The 24,907-nt window shown below is 35.7% G+C and overlaps 1 pseudogene across 1 annotated transcript; it reads left to right on the top strand.

Moving 5' to 3' along the window:
* The first annotated feature begins 6,738 nt into the window (after positions 1-6,738).
* LOC309863801 (ribulose-phosphate 3-epimerase pseudogene) lies at positions 6,739-8,488 on the top strand (annotated as a pseudogene). The gene has a single exon. The product of its transcript is annotated as a ribulose-phosphate 3-epimerase pseudogene (transcript).
* The last annotated feature ends 16,419 nt before the right edge of the window (positions 8,489-24,907 follow it).

Genomic DNA, 24,907 nt, shown 5'->3' with positions numbered 1-24,907 from the left:
TTTATTCTCTCTTTGACTTCCTTGAAAAAATTGCTTTGAGCATATAAAAGAAAACCTGTACTGACTTTTTCCTAATTATATATGGAAGTCTTGTTTTGCGACAGATTTATTTCTAGAAACCAAAAACATTTTGTTGTTTTTAATTAAACCAGGTTCTTCCTTTTACTTATGTTTAAAAAAGAGTCATCTATCTCATTCTTCCCTGAGTTATTGGCCTGTGATTTATTACCATTCCAGACACAATTCTGCATTTTTCTAGACATTTAATAAAAACGGAAGACATGATGTATTTAGAGTTCTTCCTCACCAATATCTGGTGGATTTTTAATTGATGACTTTATTATACTGTATCCAATGCCACCCCACCACCAAACATTGCTGCTAGTGGGATTAAAACTGAAAATGTGAACACACTGGCTAAGTGTTTGCAATTAGTCCTATGTTGGCCCTTTCAACTAGAGTGCTTTTTCCCTAAGTAAACAATTTAATTTGTATAGTTCTCCTTCAAGTTTAATATTAACTTGCTTCATATGTTCTGTGTTACTTTGCTGATCGACAAACCGGCTTCAGCACTCTGGAGGGGGTACAGAACTTGTTAGTGGAAAATCATATTAAGCCCCAAATTCATAAGCTATAAAATAAAAGACAGTTGTCTCTTGTGGAATTTTGGCTGCCTGAAATTCTGGACTTTCTTGTTGGCAGCCTTAAAAATACTGGTGTAAATCAGTACCAAATGGATATCAAAATTCCATGTCCTAGTAGTAATCATTGAATTGGCTTCCAAAACAGATTCCTGGGCAAAGAAAGGGGGGAATGCTGTATCCTTAGGGATTTAGTCATTTAACTGTTGTTTAGGAATATTAAAATGTCCTATAAACTACTGGCTGCCTGAACATACACATACCTAGTCTGGGATGGCTGTCCACTTGAGACAGGAGCTGTGCTTCTCAGCACCTTCGTCCTTGCTGTGTTTTCCCGAAGTTATAAAGATGAAAATGAACTATTAATCTTAAAACTCCATCGAACATGTTTTGTTCTTCTTATTTTGCCATTTTACACATAACTTCAGCTAAAAAGACACAGAATATAATTAAAAGGATCAAAGATGGTGATCCACTTCAGAGCAAAGAGGTACATGAAGTGAATACCGTTGGTCGATTCTCACAGGATATTACAGATAATGGCACTGGGTTTATCTTCACAACGTGTTTCGGGTGAGTTCCCAAATCTATAATGCCATCTCTTTGGTCAGAATGAGGAGACTTAGGAAGAGAGTTAGAATGGAAAATCATTCTGTCTAAGAGGAATGCCAAGATCAGTGAAGCTGTAGAAGCTTGGCTAATGACCAAAACTGGGCATCCAGCATGAGTCACTGAAGGTAGGTTTCACCCATTCTAGAGGTAGGGGAGAGGAGGAGGGAAGGCTGGAAGAGGAAACAGAAGAGTCAATCTGAAAAGGAATGGTTTAGGGCACAGGTAGAGAAATTCAAGAAGGCAAAAGGTTGGGACTTGTAAAAACTATTTTTAAGTGTAAAGATTTTGCTGGGTCATTTGTCCTTCATAGGTTCATCTTGTCAAAAAATCTTTTTTTTTTTGGTGGAGGGGTGGAGATCTCTTTTCTCCTTCTTCCTTTCTATTCCTTTCAAGTATCTCCCTTCATTGTCTGAAAATTTAGGTTTATCAAGTTGTGAACTTAAACCTACATATCAATGACCTAGAATACATTCTACCATGAAAAGGTAAATTTGTTGTGGTTTCGTAAGGGGTGGTATCTGTTTGTGTGTGTGTGAGTGTGTGTGAGTGTGTGAGTTATAGAATAAAAAGTTTAGAATGATTACCTGCTTACTCCACATAACTTTGGCACTGAGACTGACACAATTTTTAATAGGTAACTTTACACATATATCAAGTAATGGATAGTTTAAAAACCAGTTGGGACAGAATATAGAATGTTAGTACATGTCTTCTTTTTCTGGTAGCTTGTCCTTTATAAAAATGAGTGCTTGCCTGATAGCTGTGATTTATATTAAAATATCACATTTTATATAACATTTAAATTGCAGATTAACAAACAGACATGGTGAATGGTTTTCACATATTGTGAATTTTATTTGAATTCTGGTGATATAAATTATTTTGATTCCACATAGATCAAAGAAATGTGTCTATTAGAAACAAAACTATAGCAGTCTTTGTATATCCAGCCCAAACTGGCTGGAGTATCAGACTATACCTTTCACTTGTAAACTCAGAACTTGGCTATTTGATGACAATTTAGCACTTCCTACTGTTTTGGTCTACATAATTTTCCTCATTTCACCCAATATATTTGCTAAACCAAAACTGTGAAGTGAGTAATAGAGAGGGAGAAAGCATACCAAATAAATAACAGATGATCAAGTGCATCTCTTGGATGAGAAAGCATTATTTTGGTTAGAAAACTAAATACATGGATTTCATTGTTAGATAGTAAACCCTCAGGGCAAAGTCCTGGTCTCCACTTGTATTATAAAATACAGATGTTTCTTAGAATGAATGAGTACATATGTGAATGGGCATAGGGGGTGCTGTAAGGTTAGAGAGTAATACATAGACCTTGAACCCATTAGGTGGGAATCCTAATACAGTTCTATGATTTAGCCAATCAAAAGGCAGAAAGTAACTGTAAGATCTTGTCAAAATATTATAGAATCTTTTAGATAAAATCAAATGACTAGAAATTTTTCTCTAATCTGATTTTTCTCTTTCTTTCTCCCTTCCTTATGATATTCATACAGTTCTTGTGAGTTTTAGATATAATACAAACAAGTTATTGATCATGTTCAAAAACACATTTTTTGAGATGGCAGCATTACATAACCAAACACATTTATTTCCTTTAATTTCAGATCCTGTAATAACCATGGCTGCTCCATGGTTGGCAGAATCAAGTTCTGTCAACATGAAAAGAGAGGGCAGTTCTGTAGAAACACCTAGAATGTTTAAATCAAAAGTTATGAATATTTAAATCAAAAACAATATGAGGAGTTTATGAAGGGTATTCTATATGTGCATACACTTAGTATGTACGAAAAGTTATATTTTAAACAAGTACAGGGTATTTAATAAATGTATTCTAATGAGGAGGTAAATATGAAGTTACTTGTTACCATAAACAGAAATTAATTCCAGTCATATTAATGAGTAAACATTAAAAGGAAATCATAAGAACTAGAAAAAAAGCCCAGAATAAAAGTAAGAAAGATCTTTTTCAAAATATAAAAGCAAAGGTAGAGTACTAAATTTGAACTTAGAACAACAAAAAAGCACTGTAACAAGGTATAAGAAATAATAATTGAGAAATGTTTCATAAGCATAATCAACAAATATTTGCTTAGTATCTCCTATGGGCAATGTATGGATCTGAGCTCTGGGAATAGGGGAATCAACAGAACAGAAAAAGCCAGTGTATTTACAGTGCTTACATTTTACTAAGGGAGATAACAATAAAAATATGCTTTCAAGTAATGTTAAGTGTTACGATATGAATAAAGAAGGAGTTAAGGAAAACCAAAGAAGAGACTGACAAGGTGGTAGGGGAATACAGCAGTACTATTTGGGTTGAATGTTCTGGAGAGGTGTCCCTGATATGATGCTATTTGAGTTGAATGAAGTGAATGAGCTGTATAAAGATCCAAGAGGAAAGCAGTGAAAGTACACCTGTCGGCAAGTACAGAAGCCTTGAGGTCAGAGCACATGGGAGTGTTTGGGAAAGTATAAGCCAGCATTGCCTAGAACCTAGTGGGAGGAAGAATAGTGGGAAATGAGATCATGGAGGAAACTAGACCTTGTAGGTCTATAGTAGACCCTACAGGACCTTGTAGACTGTAATAAATGGCTTCAGATTTTGCTTCAAGTGTTAACGGAAATCACTGGTGATATTATCTGATTTATGTTTTTAAGGAGTTAAGTGGCGACTTTATGGAAAATAAACTAAGGTAGGGGTGGAAAAGTTTAGTGCAATAATATTACCCCAGTTAATTGGTTATTGCAGTAATCTCAGGTGGGGATGACTATAGCTCAGCGTGGGTGTTATAATGGAGGTGAACAGAGTCAAGATATATATTCAAAGTAGTATTGCTAGCTCTTGATAATGAATTGAATGCAAGGTTTGGAGAAAATCAGATATGAGTCAGATTTAAGAGAATTTAGAGTTACAGAAGTAACTCTAAATTTTGGAGTCATCAGACTATGAATAGTAAAGTCATGGGATTGGATGAGATCACTGAAGGGTAAGTGTAAATAGAGAAAAGATCCCAAGACTGACTCCTGAAGCACTAAACAAGTCAAAAAAATAAAAGAGAGAAGAGGGGTACCTGGTTGGCATAGTTGGGCATCTGACTGCTTTTGGCTGGGTTGTGGACTGAGGTCTGGGGATCCAACCCCTGATGGGGCTACGTTCTCAGTGGGGAGTCTGCTTGGATTCCCTCATCCTCTCTCTCTGCCTCTCCTCCCCTAAAATAAATAAATAAATCTTTTTAAAAAGAAAGAAAGAAAGAGGATCCAACAGATAGTTCTCAGGCAAAACTATTGAAAAATAGAGAAGAAGGGTAATCTAATATCTCAAAAGCCAAGTAATGGTTTAGGTTATAATTTAGGCAACATGCCAACATTACTGTAAATTATAAATCTTCCCAATAACCTTACCAAACATTCAGAGAGTCTAGAAAAGTAAAAGTAAAAACTCATGGATATCATCTTTAACAAAAAGATAAGTGATTCTTACAAATTCTAGAATATGAGCAGATAAGTAAAAGCACCAACTATTAGCAGTAACAGAGGGGAGAAAGTAGAAATTTCTAATTTTCTTTGAGTATAAAAACAAAGAATCACCAAAACTACTTACCTACTTAAGGAAAGGTCTATTCTTGGAGAAGAAACCTAGCAATCTGGTCTGAGAATAACTATCAAAACTTGGAAAGGGCTATAGAGCTCTCCCTTAACTACAGGTGAAGGTGGAAACACTAAAGTATAAATTACATTATGCTGGTATGTCCAAGTTCTCATAATTTCCATAAATACACAACCAAAATTTCTAGAAGAACAAAATCCCACACTAAGTAAAATCTACTGAAAGTAGAATTTAAGTTTATATGATTAATAAAGGGAGAGACGTCCTAGATGTAAAACAGGAAATGAGACCAGGGAAAGTAGAAGATTCAGTGAGTTCCTAATTATAAATACTTTGCAAAAACAAGAGAAGAGGGGGCTCTAGAGCCATGAATCTAGGAAAGCTATCCTGTTCTGCCACCACCCCACACAGTAACTTCCTAAAATAGGAAGTCTCATCTCAGTAAAGCATGAGCAGCAGAAAATAACTGCAATATAATATATATTGTAAGCAAAAAGACTAATTCTCTGAATAATGTGCCAATGCACAGTGAAGACACATCAGAAAATATGGCAAAAAAGACCAAAGAAAATTGTGACTTAATATGTCAAAACCAACTAAAGGAAATCCAAAAAACTAAAAACAATAAAGTTTGTATAATCGAGCAGAAAAGTTCAGAGATTAAGAGATTAGCTAAGAGGAGGACATTGGGTGAAAAACAGTTCAATGAATAATTAAAAATTAAAAAATTCAGAAGACTAAACTGAAAAGAACAAAAATCTAATAGACATTAATGAAACTATAGTAAGTGAAGTAAAAAATGGAAAAGAAAAAATGAAAAACATCAAATGGAATTGAAAAAATGATAAGAGTTGTAGAGTTGATAGATTTAGCAGAATGGAAAAAAACTTTTAACACATGTCTAAATGTAATTCCCAAAGAAGAAAACTAAAGAAATGAAACAGAACAAACATAAAAGCTGTAAGTCAATAAAGCTTTCCAGACAAAATCCAAAATTTGAATCTACCTATTAAAAAGGTACACCATATAAAAATCAACAGACAGCAGTCAATACCAAGATATATTTTAAAAATCTATTAGCTTAAAAATAAAGAATCTGTCCTTTGGATCTTCAGATTAAAAAAACATGTTACAGGGAAAGAATGTAAAATTGACTTACTTTTCAATAGCAGTAGTTTAAGTCAGAATATTGTTTTTAAGGTACTTGAAGATAAGGGAAGCCAAAAATATGTATCTACCTAAACTTATCTTTAAGTATATTTGTCATAAATGAGACTATGAATTGGCAAAATCTTAAGGAATATTCCTGAAGCATTAACTAGAGAATGGATTCAGGAAACTGAGAAATACTGAGGAAGGTTCACCATAAGGACATTAAATATATTTAACTGTAGAGTTGATGGTAGATGTAAAGGTGATAGAATAGTATATATTCTATACTCACAATAGAAATAAATTAGAATAGATAAATAGAATAACTAAATAAATATAAATAAATAAATAGAACTAAATTACAACTACAAAAAAGTGGAAGAAGAAAAAGAAGTATATGGAAATAGAATATTGTCTTATAGGTACAAGGCAAGATATTGTACAAGATGGGGATAAAAGTTACTAAAATTAGAATGAAGATGGAATTTAAAAGAAGAAAAAAGAAATTAAAGGTAAAAACAAATTAATGAGTTAGAAAAACAAGTAAACAAAAAAAATTCACAAAGACTATGAATAAACAAATTGGTTCTTTAAAACTCAATTAAATTAAATCAGTTACATAAATGTGAGAAAATACAAAACAATACTCTTATTGTACCAATACCAATAAGGTAGGTAACTTGCTCTTGGGAATCAGCACCATGGCGTCTGGCTGCAAGATTGGCCCATCCATCCTTAACAGTGATTTGGCCAATTTAGGGGCCGAGTGTTTCCGGATGCTGGACTCTGGGGCCGATTATTTGCACCTGGTTGTAATGGACGGGCATTTTGTTCCCAACATCACCTTTGGACACCCTGTGGTAGAAAGCCTCCGAAAGCAGCTAGGCCAGGATCTTTTTTTTGACATGCACATGATGGTGTCCAGGCCGGAACAGTGGGTCAAACCAATGGCCATGGCAGGAGCCAATCAATACACCTTTCATCTTGAGGCTACTGAGAACCAGGGGTGTTGATTAAAGACATTCGGGAGAATGGGATGAAGGTTGGCCTTGCCATCAGACCGGGAACCACAGTTGAGTATTTGGCACCATGGGCTAATCAGATAGATATGGCCTTGGTTATGACAGTGGAACCTGGGTTTGGAGGGCAGAAATTCATGGAAGATATGATGCCAAAGGTTCATTGGTTGAGGACCCAGTTCCCATCCTTGGATATAGAAGTCGATGGTGGAGTAGGCCCTGACACTATCCATAAATGTGCAGAGGCAGGAGCTAACATGATTGTGTCTGGCAGTGCCATTATGAAGAATGATGACCCCAGATCTGTGATCAACCTGTTAAGAAATGTTTGCTCAGAAGCTGCTCAGAAACGTTCTCTTGATGGAAAAAACCACAAGGAGTCCAGTGTTTATGCTCGTGAATTCTTTTTTACTGGAAGACAAGAATATTGACTATCATATCCTATCACAGTTGAAGCAGTGCTGTTTTTCTGAGCAGCTATTCATTCCAGTGACTAAAATATATTCTGCAGAACGTTCCAAGAGGTTAGAAATTGGTGTGTATAACTACCTTTTTAGTGATGGAATTTAAAGATTAGTGTGGTAAAATACCATTTTTACTGGGAGACTTGATTTTTATAAAGTAAAAATATGGCTGTATTAAGGTTATGAACAGAAGTGTGTCTTAAAGCTTAATGAAGGTGTACTAGCCACTATGAAAAAAATGTTTTTTTTTTCTGCATTTTAAATCTTCTCATTTCTTGGTTTTCCAAAGCAAAGGAAGTCCTTATTCCTGTTTTGTCTTATTTTGATTTGTCTGTGCGCATGATAACATGAGTAGAATGGAACTTGTGAAAAATCAAAGTTTGAATCTGCTTAGGATGGTGCACTGTATTCTTGCTTCTTTAACATCAGTCTTTTACTTTGCACCTTATATTTGATACAAAAAAACTGTAAAAACAGTGTATGAAGCCCAGGGATTTCAGGTGGACTGTTCTAAAATTACAAATATAGATTTTATCAAGTTGTTTTCTTTGTCAGCTCTGCTGGAGGGGCAAGTTATACAGTGATCCCACCTGTTCCTTTTCTTAACAATAATCTTGTGCTAGCTTTAAGCAGAAAGGAAAGGAAAGCTTCTATTTGGAAGTACTATTGAGTTGAATCTGGACTCTTCTCCTTTCCAGCTATTTGACTTATTTGACTTTAGCAAATCAAATCAACCAGTCTCTTTGAGTATCTGTTAACTGATTTATACATTGAATATAATTATAATAACCATGTAAGGTTATATTGAGCATTAAAAGAGATCATACGCTACCTGTAAAGCTTCTGATACTATTTCCAGAATTATAGTAGAATTGATGCTCAATACAAAGTAGCTGTCATTTATATTTTGTAGCCTATAAAGTCCTTCAATATAAGCTCATTAAATGTATAAATCAGTCTTAAGAGTAGTAAAACAGGTACTTTTGTCCCCATTCAAAAAATGAAGATACTAGAGCTCAGCAACAGGTTGGTCCCATTGAAAGAACCCAGTGGGGGCACAGCAGTTCTGGGTTTGTACTTTTTTTTTTTTTTTTTTAACAGATGGAGCCCTTGGGATGTAGATAGGCAAAGGAAGCCTCTTTTATGTAACATTGTCTTATTTGCAGTCTAATTTTATGCTAAAGCAGAACTATATGGCTGAGGATATTCTGGATACTATGGATTTGACCCCAAGGATATATATTGTATTAATCCAGGAAAGATGAAGTAGGCCAAAAGATGACAAGGTACAGAGTTAATCCGTACACTAAATACTTAAAACTGTGTTCCAGATTATACTTTGACCACAAATGTGTTATCTGTTACTTCATTCTTGCCAATACTCTTGCTATATAATACATATGGCAGGAAATAAAAAAGTGACTAGTGTCATTAAACTTCTTTAGGCTACTATGAGTTTTAAGAAATAAGGTTTGAAAAATGAGAACATTAACGCTTCCACATGAGAGCTTCCTTGTTTTTTTCTATCCTACAAGATAAAAATTTGTCCTTTTATTTTGACTTAGAAAAGGTTTGTGCCATGAATAGGTGGCATTTAATTCCCCTAAAATAATATAATGATATGCAACCCAAAAAGACAGTATCTTTCCCCGTGGAGAAACATTAGATCCTTTGCTGCAAAAGCCAGAAACAAGTCAATATGCTTGGTATCTCCACCAAAATCTAATATTGCAGAAATTATAAATTAGGTTGGACAACTAAACAAGAAAACAAAATCATAAGAATTTAGAAAAAGGAAGGTTGAAATTTTATTTTATTTGTATATACTACATTATCGTCTTTCTGAAAAACTCAAAGTAATTGATGGAAAACTATACAGACAATGAAAGAATTCAGTAAAGTTGGAAGATACATTAATACACTAAAATAAAATCAATATTCACATGTATGTACAATATCAATTAGAAGATGAAAAGAAAATTTTATTTATATCAGAGAAAAAAATCTAAGTAGAACCTTAACATTACCTAATATCCATGTGAAGCAAGTTATAATACTTTCTGAAGGACACAAAGGAGACTTAAATAGATGTTTGGGGGTTTTTCTTTGTTTTTTTTTTTTTTTTTTGGTTTTGATTTTTAAAAGATTTTCTTTATTTATTTGACACAGAAAGGATAAGCAGGAAGAGTGGCAGGCAGAGGGAAAAGCAGGTCTCTGCCAAGCAAGGAGCCAGATATGGGACTCCATCTCAGGATCCTGGGATCATGACCTGAGCCTAAGGCAGCCGCTTAACTCACTGAATCACCCAAGCTTTCCTTATCGTCTTTCTGAAAAACGAAAGAAGAGACTCAAGGCTAAAAAGATGTCAATTTTTCCAAAGGAAATTTACAAATTTAACCTGGTCCTAATAAAAATACCAAATTTTTCTGGACTTAAGTAACTGGATTATACAGTCTATTTGGAAGAATAAACAAGAAAGCAAACAAGAATAGCTAGGAAACACTGAAAAAAATATGAGCTCTGTGTGTGTGTGTGTATCTGTGTGTTTGTGTCTGTGTGTCTGTGCATGCAAGTTGTGCATGCATGCCCAACACTATCAGATATAAAATTATATCACAAAATTTATAATAAAATGGGGTGGTATTGATGAATGATTAGATAGACTAACAGAACAGAACAATAAATCCAAAATGAATCCAAGTGCATTGAAAAGCTTCCTGCAATTATGGATTAACTTGTTAAGTAGCTACAGTCTCACTGAAAAAAAGTAAAAAGCTGAGTAATAAGAAGGAAAAGAAAAAGAAACAGTTTTGTGTTTTATGTGTGTAAGAAGCATAAGAGAATTACCAAGGGAGTGAAGACTTACAAAACCATGACTCTGGAAAGAAAAGAAACACAGAGAGGTATATCTGATATACTGTGTCTCAGACCCCCTTGAGACAGAGTGGAAAATGTCAGCTGCAAGGCTTAAAGACTAAAAAATGCTCCTGGCAATTATATGGGGGCAAAAATCAGAGTTAAATTCCTATCACGGAGGACAGACCCTACACCAGCTTAATATAAATTGGAACTCCCAGACAGCTACACCAGGAGTAAAAGACAAGCATGTGTGATGCTTTTGGTCAAGCTTTGAATGAAATCAATTACATATTTGCATATGGTGATCTGCCCCTACTTCCATTGCTTGCCAAAAATAATATTTAGTCCTTTACAGAAAATAAAATTATTCAGAAACTTTGTGATTGTTCCTAAAAATATCCATCATTGAATCCAAAATGGCTAGGTGTACTGAGGAAAAGGAGACATGGCCAAAGCTAAAAGAAAAAAATATGATACTTTAGAAAACAGTATGGAGATTCCTTAGGAAATTAAAAAGAGAGCTTCCCTATGACCCTGCAATTGCACTACTGGATATTTACCCCCAAAATACTGGTGTAGTGAAAAGAAGGGCCATCTGTACCCCAATGTTTATAGCAGCAATGGTCACAATCTCCAAACTGTGGAAAGAACCAAGATGCCCTTCAACGGACAAATGGATAAGGAAGATATAGTCCATATATACAATGGAGTATTATGCCTCCATCAGAGAGGATGAATACCCAACTTTTATAGCAACATAGATGGGACTGAAAGAGATTATGCTGAGTGAAATAAGTCAAGCAGAGAGAGTCAAGTATCATATGGTTTCATTTACTTGTGGAGCATAAGGAATAACACAGAGAACATGGGGAGATGGAGCAGAGAAGTGAGTTGGGGGAAATTGGAGGGGGAGACAAATCGTGAGAGACCATAGATTCTGAGAAACAAACTGAAGGTTTTGGAGGGGAAAAGAGTGGGGCTTGGGTAAGCCTGATCTTGGGTATTATGGAGGGCACGTATTGCAAGGACTACTGGGTGTGGTGCATAAACAATGAATGCTGGAACACTGAAATGAAATAAAATAAAATGGGAAAAAAAAAAAAGAAACCAAACAGCAGCTATTAAAATGTCAAGAAAAAAAAAAAAAAGACAATGATCAAAATAATTATTCAAATTTTATTTAGTAATTATTTAGGGAATGTGGAGAGAAAGTTAATATTGACAATAATAGTGCCAGTTTCAAAGGAATGTTCAGTGTTTTCTCTCTTAATAAAAAATAAGAAAATTGAATTGCAAAATATTTGTTAATTGTACAGGTCTGAGATTCTGAGATTATAAACCTACCTAGTTTTATTTAGTGTTTCATTGTCGTATTGGGCTTTAAAATTACATTCTAGTTCAGAAATTGAATTTTTTTATTTATTTGCAAACACTGAGAAGTGTTTCATGTAAAGACATGCAGTGTCTTCTCTCTGGCCCAGACTGAAAGAGAAACGTTATTTCTAAAGCTATGTTTTTGCATATGGATGTATGACATTTCAGTTCTTACTAAGTAGCATGTTCAATGACAACAAATCTTGTTTCTTCTCAGAAAAAAATCTGATAGAAACAGACACATAGGAGATTCATGTATTGGCATTATCCTATGTGGATTTCAAAATAAATGTTCAAGAAATTGGATGCCATATGAAGAACTTCACGTGAGAACTGAGCTATAAAAAGTTATAAAGCAGAAAAAAGCTATAAAAAAAAATTTTTAAACTATAAAAAAAAGAAAAGGAAATCCTAGAGTGTGAAACACCACTGCCATCTCATGCCCTTTAGGGTGGTTATAATAAAAGATAGAGATAATAATAAGTGTTGATGAGGATGTCAAGAAATTGGAGTTCTCATATACTACTGATAGTGATATAAAATAGGGAGGACAGTCTCTATGATAAACAGTCCAGGAATTCTTCAAAGGCTAAATATACATAAAGCTACCATTATGACCCAGTAATCCACTTCTAGGTATATACCTAAGAGAAATGAAAGTTATGTTAATACAAAAACTTGTTTGTGAATGTTCATAGCTACATTATTCATAATAGCCAAAATGTAGAAATAACCTGTGTCAATCAACTGACAGATAAACCAAATGTATAGCCACACAATGGAGTATTATTTAGCAATTAAAAGGAACTAAGTATGGACATAGACTACAGCAGAGATGAATTTGAAAACATCATGCTAAGTGAATGCACTCAGTCACAGAAGATCATATATTGTATGATTCTGCTCATATGAAATGTCCAGAATAGCTAAACATATACAGACAGAAACCGAAATAGCAGGGCCTAGGATAGGAGTATTTGGAGAAGATGGGGAGAACATGCTAATGGGTGTGGGGTTTCTTTGTGGAGACAAAAATATTCTAAACTTGGTTGTGGTAATAATTATGCAACTCTGTGAATGTACTAAAACCATTGTATAGTCCATTTTATATAGGTGGATTATATAGTACATCAATTACATCAATAAAGATTGATACAATAATTATTAAATAACTGACTTGTTAAAAATTACTAAAAATACAATAATCACAATAAAGTACTCAGCAAATATGTTTAACAGATTAGACACAGATGAAGAGAGGATTAATAAATTAGAAGATAAATGAAAAGAAAACATACAGATTATAACCTAGAGAAATGTTGGAAAATATTGAAAAGAGGTTGAGACATGTGTGGAATATGGTTTAAAAAATCTAACATGCATGTAAGTGGAATCCCAGAAAAAGAATGGAGAGAATAGGCCAGAAGAAATATTTAAAAAGATGGTGGCTGAGAATCTTCCAAAACTGAAATTAAATCACAATTCAGAATGTGCCACAAACCCCAAAATGATTTAAAAAAAAAAAAACTATGACTAGACACATCAGAATAAAATTTCTATAAAACAAAAGGAAAAATATTAAAAAGATTCAAAGAGAAATGACACAGTATCTTGAAAGAACTAGGTACATATGAAAATATAACATGATCAAGCTGCGCATCAGATTAGTGAAGAAAAGGAAGAAATTCTTGATAAGTGTGGTGGGGACAACTGGAGAGCCATATGGAAAAAAAAAAGATCAAATTGATCTACTTTTCATACCACATACCAAAATAAGCCATAAAAATAAATAAAGTAAACACAAGAAGGAAACCTGAGTGTATACTTTTATAAACTAAAAATGGAAAAATCTTCAACAAGAGTCAAAATCTAGAAGCAATAAGGGAAATGAGTGATAAATGTGACTAAAAAATTTGCATGGCCAAAAAATCTCTACACCAGTCACAGTGTTCAGGAGGATGGATTCTCTGGCTCCAAGTTCAACCTTGTGGTAAGAGGGGTAGGGTCATGTGATTATTAAGCACTTGACAGAGAAAGGCCAGTTCCTGAAATGAATAGAAGTCTGTCACCATAACAACCATGAATCAGATGCTGTTTTTCACATTGCATGTCCACTTTGCAAATATACTTTTGTGGCTAAATCATGAATTGGCCAGTTTTAAGTGGTATTTCACAGGCTAGGGTTTGCTTATAGACTAAGTGAAAAGTAAACTTATAATGTTAGTAACTGAATATTTGGTCTTTAAAGATGGATTTCTCTTCTTCATTTTTAATTACCTTATTTCGTTTCCTGTCATTTCCAATCTGTCATATTTTTCTCTTCAGATAATGTAATAGATATAGTTTGCCTATTGTTAGAATATTAAAGTAGTTCTCAGCAATGAGAGAAAACTCAGTGAACTTTATTTGATAAAGTTTTACTTTTTCTAATTTAATTTATTTAAAAATAAAGAATCTACTTCCTATCTAAAAACTGGGAAATCTCTGTACTACATGCTAATTACTGAAAGCATATGTGCTTAATTTTATGAAATGGACAAATTGAAAGTAATGAAAATAAAAGGCTTCAGATTATTGTCAGATGATATGTCACATAAAAGGGAAATATATTAACCTTTGTGAACATAAATAAATAATAGCTAAATTTTATTGAGTGTTCATTATGTGCCAAACATTTTGCTAAATGTTTTATGTGCACTCTATTTTGTTTAATCTTCAAAATAACCCTTTAGGGTAGACATTAATACGGTCCCTCTTTGCCAATAAGGAAACAATGGCTTAAAGAGTTAGTAATTGGTGGAGCTTGGAATCCAATTCACTGGTGTTACTAAAAGCTCTTCTCTTAGCCTCTTCACTACATTGCCTCATACTTTGAAGTTCCTTAAGAATGTCTAAATTTGTTTGTTTACTTTAATTTTTAATTTAAACTCAATTTAAGTAACATATACTATATTATTAATTTCAGTGGTAGAATTTAGTGATTGTCTCAAGGCTTATTTTAATTATAAACTTCTATTGGCTCCATTTTAAAAATCCTTTAATACTTGAAGATCCTGTTCAACAAACAACAAATAAGCCATATGGCAACTGGACAAGTAGTTTTCCTATATAAGAATCTGCAGGCTATTCATAATTTAGGAATTATTTTACTAGACACATAATAAGCATAATTTTTCTGACTTTCACCTTTTGTTACATATAAAGACAATTGTTTTAAAAATAGGACCAATAATATTCCTGAACAAATGGCTGTGAACATTTGCATGTTGGTTTAGTCTCCACTCAAGCAAATAGCAATGAAAGATAAAATGTTCTAAACAAAATTAAAGGGGGAAATGGCATAGGTTCAAAAATAAGATAATTCTCTCCATGGCAATATCTAGTAAAGGTGAACATGCTTCATCCTGTAAGTTGGTTAATTCCATTTCTAGGTATATATGCTAGAGAAATATCTTCCAAGATACTGAATAAGAATAAAACATAAACTCAACAGAATGGGCATGGCTGAAGTTCAGGTTTGCTCTACTCCAAGAAGTAGGCATTGCTAGACATGGACATTCAGTAAAGTGCTAAAAAGGATGTATGTGAATTGAGAATCATTGCTAGACTAAATGCTTAATGCTAGCAGCTGCGTCAGGCTGCTGAGCTGCTGCATCCCATGAAAAGATGGACAAAGATAGGTTGCTGATCACCTGGGATTTTGTCTGTTTGTAAACTGAGGAGCTTGAGAACCTGAAGGTAAGTACTCTGTATCATGAGTAAGAACTAAACCAATCTGCCCACAGCTCAGTGATTATTCTACAACATCCCAGTATTACTGACAGTATTACTTTGAAAGTCACAGGGGATCTGCTTTTGGAATTAGCATTCCCATTAATGTCAAGAATAAGAGAAAGATCTTTTATATGCCTATTTTAAAGAGTACGTGTAGTTGTATATAATGCCAAAGGACTAGAGAAAAAGGAGAAGAGGTACGTGTTTGGAAAGAAAAAGACAAAATAATCTTTATCTACAGATAATACCACTCTCCAAACAGGGCTTCTATATGTAAATTATTAGAACAATTAGAGAATTCAGCAAATTTGTGAATATAAGATCAGCATCAAATATCATTAACATCCTTACATGCCATCAATAATTGACTGAAATATGCTTAGAAGAAAATCTCACTCATAATAACAATGAGGACTATGCAATACCCAAGAATAAATCTTACAACATTTGAAGACATTTTGAAAAGTTTTAACAATATCGTTGCAAGAAATAAAAGACCTAATTAAATGAAGGCATGAGTGAAGGGGGAGACTCAATAATTTGAAGACAGCAATTTTCTATAAATTCATCTATAAACTCATTGCAATTCAATCAAAAGGCCAGTGGACAAGGCAATTAAAAATCCATGCAGAAGAGAAAAGACCCAGGAATAATTGAGATAAAACTGAGGAAAAAGAGAGGATGGGAAGGAAGGAGTCACTTTTCCTACCAGATAGAAAAAGATGGAAAAGAGTGGAGAGGACTAGAAATAAAAAAAAAAAAAATGCATAAAATTTCATATGAAGATGGCTTAATAAATTAAGAAGTTTGGATAATTTAATAAATGGTGCTGAATTAATAACTTATATGTATAAAAATGAAATTGAATCCTTCCTCTTACATAGAAAAATTAAAGTAAAAATAAAACTTTTGAACTTTGCAAAGAAAATATAAGAGAATATGACTAGAGTAGGGAAGACTTCACTAAACAAGTTATAAAACACACAAACACAAAAAACTGATAAATATAATTATTTCAGAATTAGGCATGAGTATGGAAAAAAAATAGTCAAGGTTATAAAATAATCCATAATCCAGAAGAAGGCATTTACAATCTATATTATGAATAAAAGCTTAATATCCATAATTTACAACATTAATAAGATACTGATAGTTTAATAGAAAAATACACAAGGAAAGGAATCTTGTATGGTCAATAAACATATATATGCTCAATGAGATATACTATTACACACTTATCAGATTGGTGAAAATATAAAAATCTGATAGTACTAAATGTTGGCAAGATTATATAGAATCAGAAACTTTCATATGATGCTTGTGGGAATTTTGTAGTTTTCATATACCGTTAGTTGTCATAGCCATTGTGGAGAGCAATTTGGTAATAGTAAAGTTGAGATACTTTCTGACGACCTATGAATTCTATTTCTAGGTATAATTTATAGACAATCTCTCTTACACATGTAAAAAGACGTAATAATGTTTATTACAGGACTGTTTGTAAAGCAAAAACAGGAAACAATGTAATTGTCCTTCAAAAGGAATACTGACAAATATTGGCAGTATATTCATAATGCTATTCGCTAAACTGAGTGAGCTAGAATTATTTGTATCAGTATGAAGAAGGATCTAAAATATTATACCTCTGGATAACAAATACCAGATGATATCCTTCCATAAAACATAAAACATGAAAAAACAGGGCTATATAAATCCTCTACCACTGTATACACATGTAGTATATGTGTAGCATTAGTATAAATACATACTTAGGAAAATGCACAAATTCACAAATTCATGCTTACCATTGAAAGAGAGGGGCACTGAGTCTTCAAATGTGTTTGTAATATTTTACCACTTTGAAAAGCCTGAAGCAGTTCTGGCGAAATAAAAAAACTTTCACAGACTGGGTTATCAATAAGATTTTTAAATAGAAAACATATAGCTTTGGGACTCCTGGGTGGCTCAGTTGGTTAAGCGGCTGCTTTCGGCTCAGGTCATGTTCCCCGCATCCTGGGATTGAGTCCCACATCGGGCTCCTTACTCGGCAGGGAGCCTACTTCTCTCTCTGTCTCTGCTGCCACTCTGCCTGTGCTCGCTCTCTCTCTCTCTGACAAATAAATAAATAAAATCTTAAAAAACAAAACAAAACAAAAAAACACATATAGCATTGACTACAAATATCAAACATCACATAAAATGATCTTCCTTTAAAAAGCATGGCTTTATCTAAGTTCACTTCGAACTCTCAAAAAGTTGATTTGTCTTCTAAAGGACAACGCTTTCTCCGTGCAAACTGCAGCAAAGAATCCAAGCATTCAAGCGCTGTGGAAAATTTTTTAGGCAGTATGCTTTAATCAGCATCTTCTGCCAATGATTTTTCTTTTCTTTCACATTACAAAGAATGCCAGTAGAGTGAACGCAATCATGTAACTGCACAACATTACTAGGGGCGAACCACAGAACCTGAGAACTGCTGGGGGTTTTTAAATACACATTTTAATTTTGAGCAAAAGAGTCCCTTGTTTCTGTGATGAATGTGATGTGGCATTTTCTGATTGGCAAGTGACCCATAGAAAGTACCCAGGGAATAATCATGTCACAGTCCAATTTCGTAATTAAGTGTAGTTTTGTTTGTGGCCTTAATTGCATTTGTTGGAAGCTGAGTAGTTGATTTCCCAATCATGTCTGTGCTTTTACTTGCCCTATACAAAAAAAAAAAAAAAAAAAGAATAAGAAGAGTATGTCTCCAAAGCAATCCAAATCCGGGAGATTTGTTTGGTAGGGATAGCAGCAGAATACTTATCTCATTAAGTCGCAGCCACCATCCTCCAAGGAAAAAGCTGAGGCTTCGAGGCATGTGGCCATTTTTGCTATAACCGGGAATGGGTCTTGTCAGCTAGATGCTTCTCATCTGATACTTCTCCCTAAACTCTGTCACCTCCATGAATAAATGGGCTGGCTTAAGAGTCTAGCTACCCTTGGCCCAGCTTTATATAGAGAGATGTTCCATCCCAGCATGATCATCACTGTCCTCTTCCCTCCAGAATGATGGAAGGAAGTTTAAAAATATGAGAATGCATACAAAAGTGCTTTGTATGCTGGAAACTGTTTTTTTACAAGCGTCATAAAACCATCCTGGATGCGGGGAAGCATCACATTTATGGAACTCCATGTCCCTTTCCTTTTAAAGGAGAAGGCATACCTACTGGCCACTGGCCCTTTGAAGCCTGAGGTTTCCTTCAAGGAGAGGTGGATGGAAAGAAAGGGTATGGTATTCACTATAGCCAAGCAAGTCCCGATTTTTCTCTCAAAGATGAACTATCTCAAGCCCACAGTGTCTGGCAAGCAGCAAGTTCCCAGTGTACCCATACTGTTTCCAAAAGCATCATGCTGCGCTAACAATGTGTGGGGATGGGTAGAGTGAGGAAGAGCTCATGGGCAGCTAAGCAGGGTAGACTGGGTGCAGAGACAGGTTGGCTCCCCCTGCAAACTGCTTTGTGTCCACTTCTCACAAGCAGCTCTGAGGACGGACGTCCTCCCCACCTCCACACCTCCACATCTCCACATTGGCTGTTCCGAAGCTCTTTTCTAAGAAAGAAGCAGGTTGTGTTGAAAAAGAAAAGGAAAACAAGGGATAAACAGCAGAACCTCCTGGGGACCAGAAAGATAGTGCTGCCGGAGGGAAGCTAGGCAGTACTGGTTAAGCATTGAGTTGCCACGGCGGAGGTGGGACACAGTCTAAGGGGAAACGTCTGTTCACCTCAGTACCCTGTGAAGTGTGCTCTGATGCCATTTGACAAGCCAGTTCAATCATGTAAGTTCATTTACTTAATTAACTCCTCAGAAGGACCCGTTCTCGAAAGTGATGTCATTTTTCCTTAATTGAGACATAAATGGATGCATCAGGGTTTAGAGGAGGTGGCCCCTTCTGAAAATGCTAGTATCTAAGGGCACACAGGAAAGGTCATCTTTAAGTCAAGAAGGTCCCCACACAGAAGGTCCCCGAGCGATGGCAGGCTGTTGTTCATGCACTCACTCTGAATGTCTTCCAGGAAAATACCCTTGGACAACAGTAGGTAGTAGTAAATATTCTTTTCCATTTCTTCAAGACTTATGCAGCCAAGCAGAGCCATGGAATGTCTTACCTCCCTGCCCCTCCTTGGCCAGTCCTCCTTCTAGAATAGCACTCATGTTCCTTCCCACCTGCGTCTACTCTTGCCCCCACCTGAGACCATCCTTCCCCTGGCATTCTGTTTTCAACATGTGAATGGGGGTGGGGAAGCAGGGGGAGCACTCAGTCAGACCACAGCAGTGCTGACAATTTATTTTCATTGAAAATAAAAGATCATCTTAAAGGTCGATGATGATAACGGTTGTCATTGCCACCATTGTTCATTGCAAGGGGACAAGTTGAGATAATAAGTTGATTTAAGATAATTTAAAGATTCACATAGTCTTCATTTAGTAGAATATTAGTTAATAATATAAACTTGTTACCTCTTAAGAACGATGATAATAATACATGGAATTTTTCTGACAAAAGACAGTATTATATAAAAGGACAAACTCTAGACACAGATTTCCTTATGAGCTGTGTCACCTGAGCATGTTCTTAACCTGGTTTACCTTAATTCCCTCAGTAGTATGATCAGGACAACAATAATGCCTTCCTCATAACATTGTTAACTCATATAAAACATTTAGGACAGCGTCTTGCACATGAGAGTTCCATCACCATTAGTGTTATCTTCTTTAAAGGAGCATTAACTCTATTTGTTTATTTTTAAAGATTTTATTTATTTATTTATTCCAGGAAGAGAGAGAGAGCATGTGGAGGGAAGAGCAAAGGGAGATAGATAAGCAGACTCTGGCACTGAGCACAGAGCCTGAGGCATAGCTCAATCCCAGGACCTGAGCCAAAAGCAAGAGTTGGACACTTAACTGACTGAGCCGCCCAGGTGCCCCTAACTTAAGTTTAGAAGTAAAAACACCTCAGAATCTATAGGAACACTGGCACCATATATGCCTGATATCTTTCTCTCATGGGAGTCAAGTCACTTTAGAAGCCGATGATTTCTGTTGAGTCTGAAGTTTGTCATTTAATAATGTCAAGGGGCCTCCTGGTGTCAAAAGACTCTCCACGGTAATTGTCACTAGAATTTGCCCACATCTAGTATACTACACATGAGCACTCCACTACAAATAGATTTACAAAGTAAGCATGATACATTGAATCTTTTCTTTCATCTAGGAAGACCACTTCCCTCTATTTAATCAGTTTTAACCAGAAACCACAGACATTCACATAGAGATGTAAGGAAAATTTTTATGGGGTTGCAAAGTCCTCAAGGGCTAGAAATGGGATATTGTTTGAAATAAAATAAAAAACCAATTATGCCACAATTTAAACCTTATCAATATATTATAATACTGCCTAAAAGAGAAATACTCATCCTGGGCTTCACCCTATAGAAAAGAATAACAAAATTTAGAAAGAAACACAATTTTATTTTTTTTACTTTTATTATTTTTTTAAATTTCTTTTCAATGTTCCAGAATTCATAGAAGAAACACAATTTTAAAAACGGTTTTGTTCACATTTTTTGTTTTTGTTTTTTGATCTGTCAGCTTTTTCTATCCCCAAAATATTACTATCAAGAACTTTCCTTTTCCTTAGGAAAAAAACAAAAAATACTATGGGAGTAAATAAATAAAGTTATCAGTAGAAACAGCTAGAAATTCTAGATAAGAAACCTTATTCATGATGACAATTTTTATTAGGGAATTTTAAAATATTTTTTCCTACAGCTTTCCCATATTACAAAATTACTTCTTCTATACGGTGGACCTTCTGAAGAAGTGATCTATGTGTTTCTCCTCCTGGCCTCCTACCCACTCTCTTCCCCCTGGCCAGGGAGACCACTGGAAGGATCACAGATTGGGAGGACAACTAGGAACTTTGGTCCAGGTCCATCGTCTAAATTCATGGCCTTAAGCAACCACTCAGCCTATCAACCTGGTTCCTGAACTTAAAATTAGGGTTGGAGAGTAATGATCTTCAGGACCCCTTCCAAATGCTCACATTCTGTAAACGTAGTTTTTGGAAGATGTAATTAGCTATTCTATGTTCACTGACATAGGAATATTTGCCCTTGAAAGATGTTTTTGTTCTTATAACCAAATCTACATCAGATAGAGCCCAGCCTACTCAATGAGGAGGCCCCTCTTGTGTGTCTTCCTTTCCAAATACGCCCCAACTTCTTAGAAGAACAGAGTGTAGTATCCCCATGAGAGCAGCAGCCTTTGAGAGCAGATACCACATGGAAGGACAAAGAAGGACAAACAATATTTTGATATCATCAATTTGTTGTCTTTGTAATTATTTTTATTTACAGAGTTTAATATTTTCAGCACAAAATGCACAACATAAGGTAGAAGCACTTGAACTTAAAAAGTTGCCTGATGTTTATAAACCTCTAAAAAGTGTGCCCATGAGTTCTTTGGAAACTCACAAGCACCCGGCACAGCCTCAGAGAGGCTGAGAGACCCAGTCAAGTCCTAGACACAGTGAAGGAGAGATCTTCTGCAGTGACTCCTCTGTCCCCAATCCCTGTATTCCTCTAGCCTGGGAAGCTGTGGACACTGAGGTTCTGTGATTTCTACTCATCTTCTGTAACTGGACTCTTGTTGACTTCCCCATGGTCATACCTATCTTTTACTTCTGACATTTTACAGAACTTGTCCTTAGGTGAGGTCCTGAATTCTAGCTGGTTGTTAGTGGTATCCTTGTCTGCCACATTTTCATAGCTTTCTGAAAATAATGGTGTCAGTTCCCGGAAGTTTGGGCTGTCAAACCATTCAGCTATTGCAACCCTTCCTCCGAGGCTTTGGTCTGAAGCTCTCTGGTTCTTGATGTGTATGCTACTCTGTTAAAAGACCATGAATCACAATGAGTGTAAACCTGCAGATTATAGTGTGGCTATGAGATGTCTGGCTCTTTGTGAGGCATAGGGGTATAGTAACAAGAAAGAAATTGCTGTTGTCTGAAGTTGCTAACAGTCTAGAGGCAGCGTTCACTGTCTGTGGCCTCAAGGTCATCAGAGTCTCCTGAAAAGCCACACGCATACTCCTGGACTTTCAACTATCAGCTCTGGAATTTGAGGGGTTTTGTTTGTTTGTTTGTTTGTTTGTTTGTTTTTTCCTGGGTCTGTCTAGCATCTTTCTTGAAAACATAGCATACACTGTCTGCTTACCAAACATAATTCAATGATAAATTGAGATTGGGGTTTTGTCTGACTTCACTGGAGAAGATTCCACTATGAAATGAGGTCATAGTCATTTTCATTTCTTCTTCATCTGTCACCTTAAAAAAATACTCTCAACAGTAGACTTGCATTACATAATTAAAATGCTGGAAGTCGTTTGATACATTGTCCCCAGATGGGAGATGCAAAATAGTATGTTAGCCTGCAACTCCTTTTTCAAAACTTAGCCAACAAGTTGGGTAGAAAAGAGCAAGAGAGTATTCCAATTCTCTGAGTGTGTTTATTTAATTCATCTGCTTGCTAAATATTCCTGTATCTCATTTTTAAAAACATTTTCCCAGGAAGAGAGTGACAAAGAGAGTTACAAAATTACTACTTTATACATGAAGAAACTGAGGATAGGTGAGTCAGAGGGTTTCCTGGAAGGAGTAGTTCATCAGCAGTGGTGTCGAGCCCAGGGATGAGAACTCTAGCATGGGTAAGAGATGTGTGATGGGTGTATTTCCTGTTCTGTTTCCTGATCCTGCCGATTTTCTCCTCGTCCATCCTATGGCCTTAGTGATCCAAGTGGCCCTTTGTTTCCTGGGTCCATCACCTAGACGTCCAAGCAGTAAGGCTCTTGCTCATTTTTTTCATCACATCTGTCAGCTTCTATATGCAGCCCAAGAAGGTGGTTAGACCCAAAGGAGAGCTCCCAGAAATGCTCTGAAATTCTGTTCCTCACATTGTTCTCAGGGTCCTGAGGAATGGGGGAATCCATAGAACTAGGAACTTCTGTATCTTTGTGTGCAGATAAATTCAGTAAATTTCATCTACATCAAAGCCAGACAAAATTCTTACCTTCAGAATAGAACCCAACAAGTCTCTTGAGCAGGGCAGTCCTAGTTGGGCACAGTTATGTCCGTCTCCTTGGACCTACCACCGACACCATCCCAGGGAGCTTATCAGCTACTGACCTCCTGAATGCTCAGCCCCTATCCATTGTCCCTTCATCCCTGGGTGCCATGGGGTGGGGGAGAGGAGGAGAGGATAAACCTAGAAACAGGTCTGGTACTGACCACAAGACACAGGTCCCAGAAAGAAAAGATAATTTGAATTGTGTGTAGGAAGTAACAAAGCAAAAGAAAGATGAATTGATCTAATTATTACTTAAAATATCAGAGAATCACACAAAGATTTCCTTGTTCATTGCTCACTTGGGGTCAGGGACACAAGAATACATGATAAATATATCATAGTTTGACAGGGTCCAACCCACCATCTGACAAAAGTGAGTGTCTTTGCTCATAATGCTTGGATTTTTAACATAGAAATGAACATATTTTGCTGTTTACATAAATCCTTTTCTTCACCTTACTTTGGCCTTTGTCATTGTGGGAGTGGAAAGTAGAAATAGGAAAAGGATTCAGGACAATTAAAGGGAATAAGAGGACAGGAAAATCATTCAGACTCTAGGCTGGCATCCTTCAGCTCCTAGATCCATTCCTAACAGAGGTCACCCTATGTTTCCTTTGTCTGCTCCCCAGGGCTGGGATAGAGACAGGACCCCATGTGGAAGCTAAGGGTTTCCTGTCACCCCATGTAAGAAAATAAACCACAACTCAATAGCAGGAGATTTGCATTCAAGAAAGGAGATTCTTCAAATAGTTCCCAGTCCCATTATGGAGCAGAATACGTCAAAACCAGATGATTTCATTTGTGCTGATCTCTGGAGGAGAAGGAGAAGAAAACATGTGACTTATCACTTTCTGAGGGATTTGCCAAAGCTTCGTTATCAACCATGCATGTATACATGACTCTTTTTAAAAAGTCTGCAAACCCTTTAAGCAGTATGACAAAGGCAACATCAACACTGACCAGTAACTTCATCCCTTTAACCCACTAGACACTATACAATGCAACTTAAGAACATTTCTACCAAACAAATCGCTTAGACATTGAGCAAAGCTCCCAAAGAGCAAGAGTTGCTAGTTTTAGTAAGTCACAAGTGTCCAGGATCTGGCTGGCTGTATGTGAGCTTGTGTCTATTTTTTTCTTCTCTCCATTCCAAATATCTATCACTCCTGGGCACACAGCCCACTGCATATGGAAAGTACTTCAAGGGATC

The sequence above is a fragment of the Mustela nivalis genome, assembly GCF_964662115.1.
Source record: "Mustela nivalis genome assembly, chromosome: 4".
Lineage (NCBI taxonomy): Eukaryota > Metazoa > Chordata > Mammalia > Carnivora > Mustelidae > Mustela > Mustela nivalis.
Note: the sequence above shows the minus strand (reverse complement) of the source record. Positions and strands in the feature narration are given on the sequence as shown.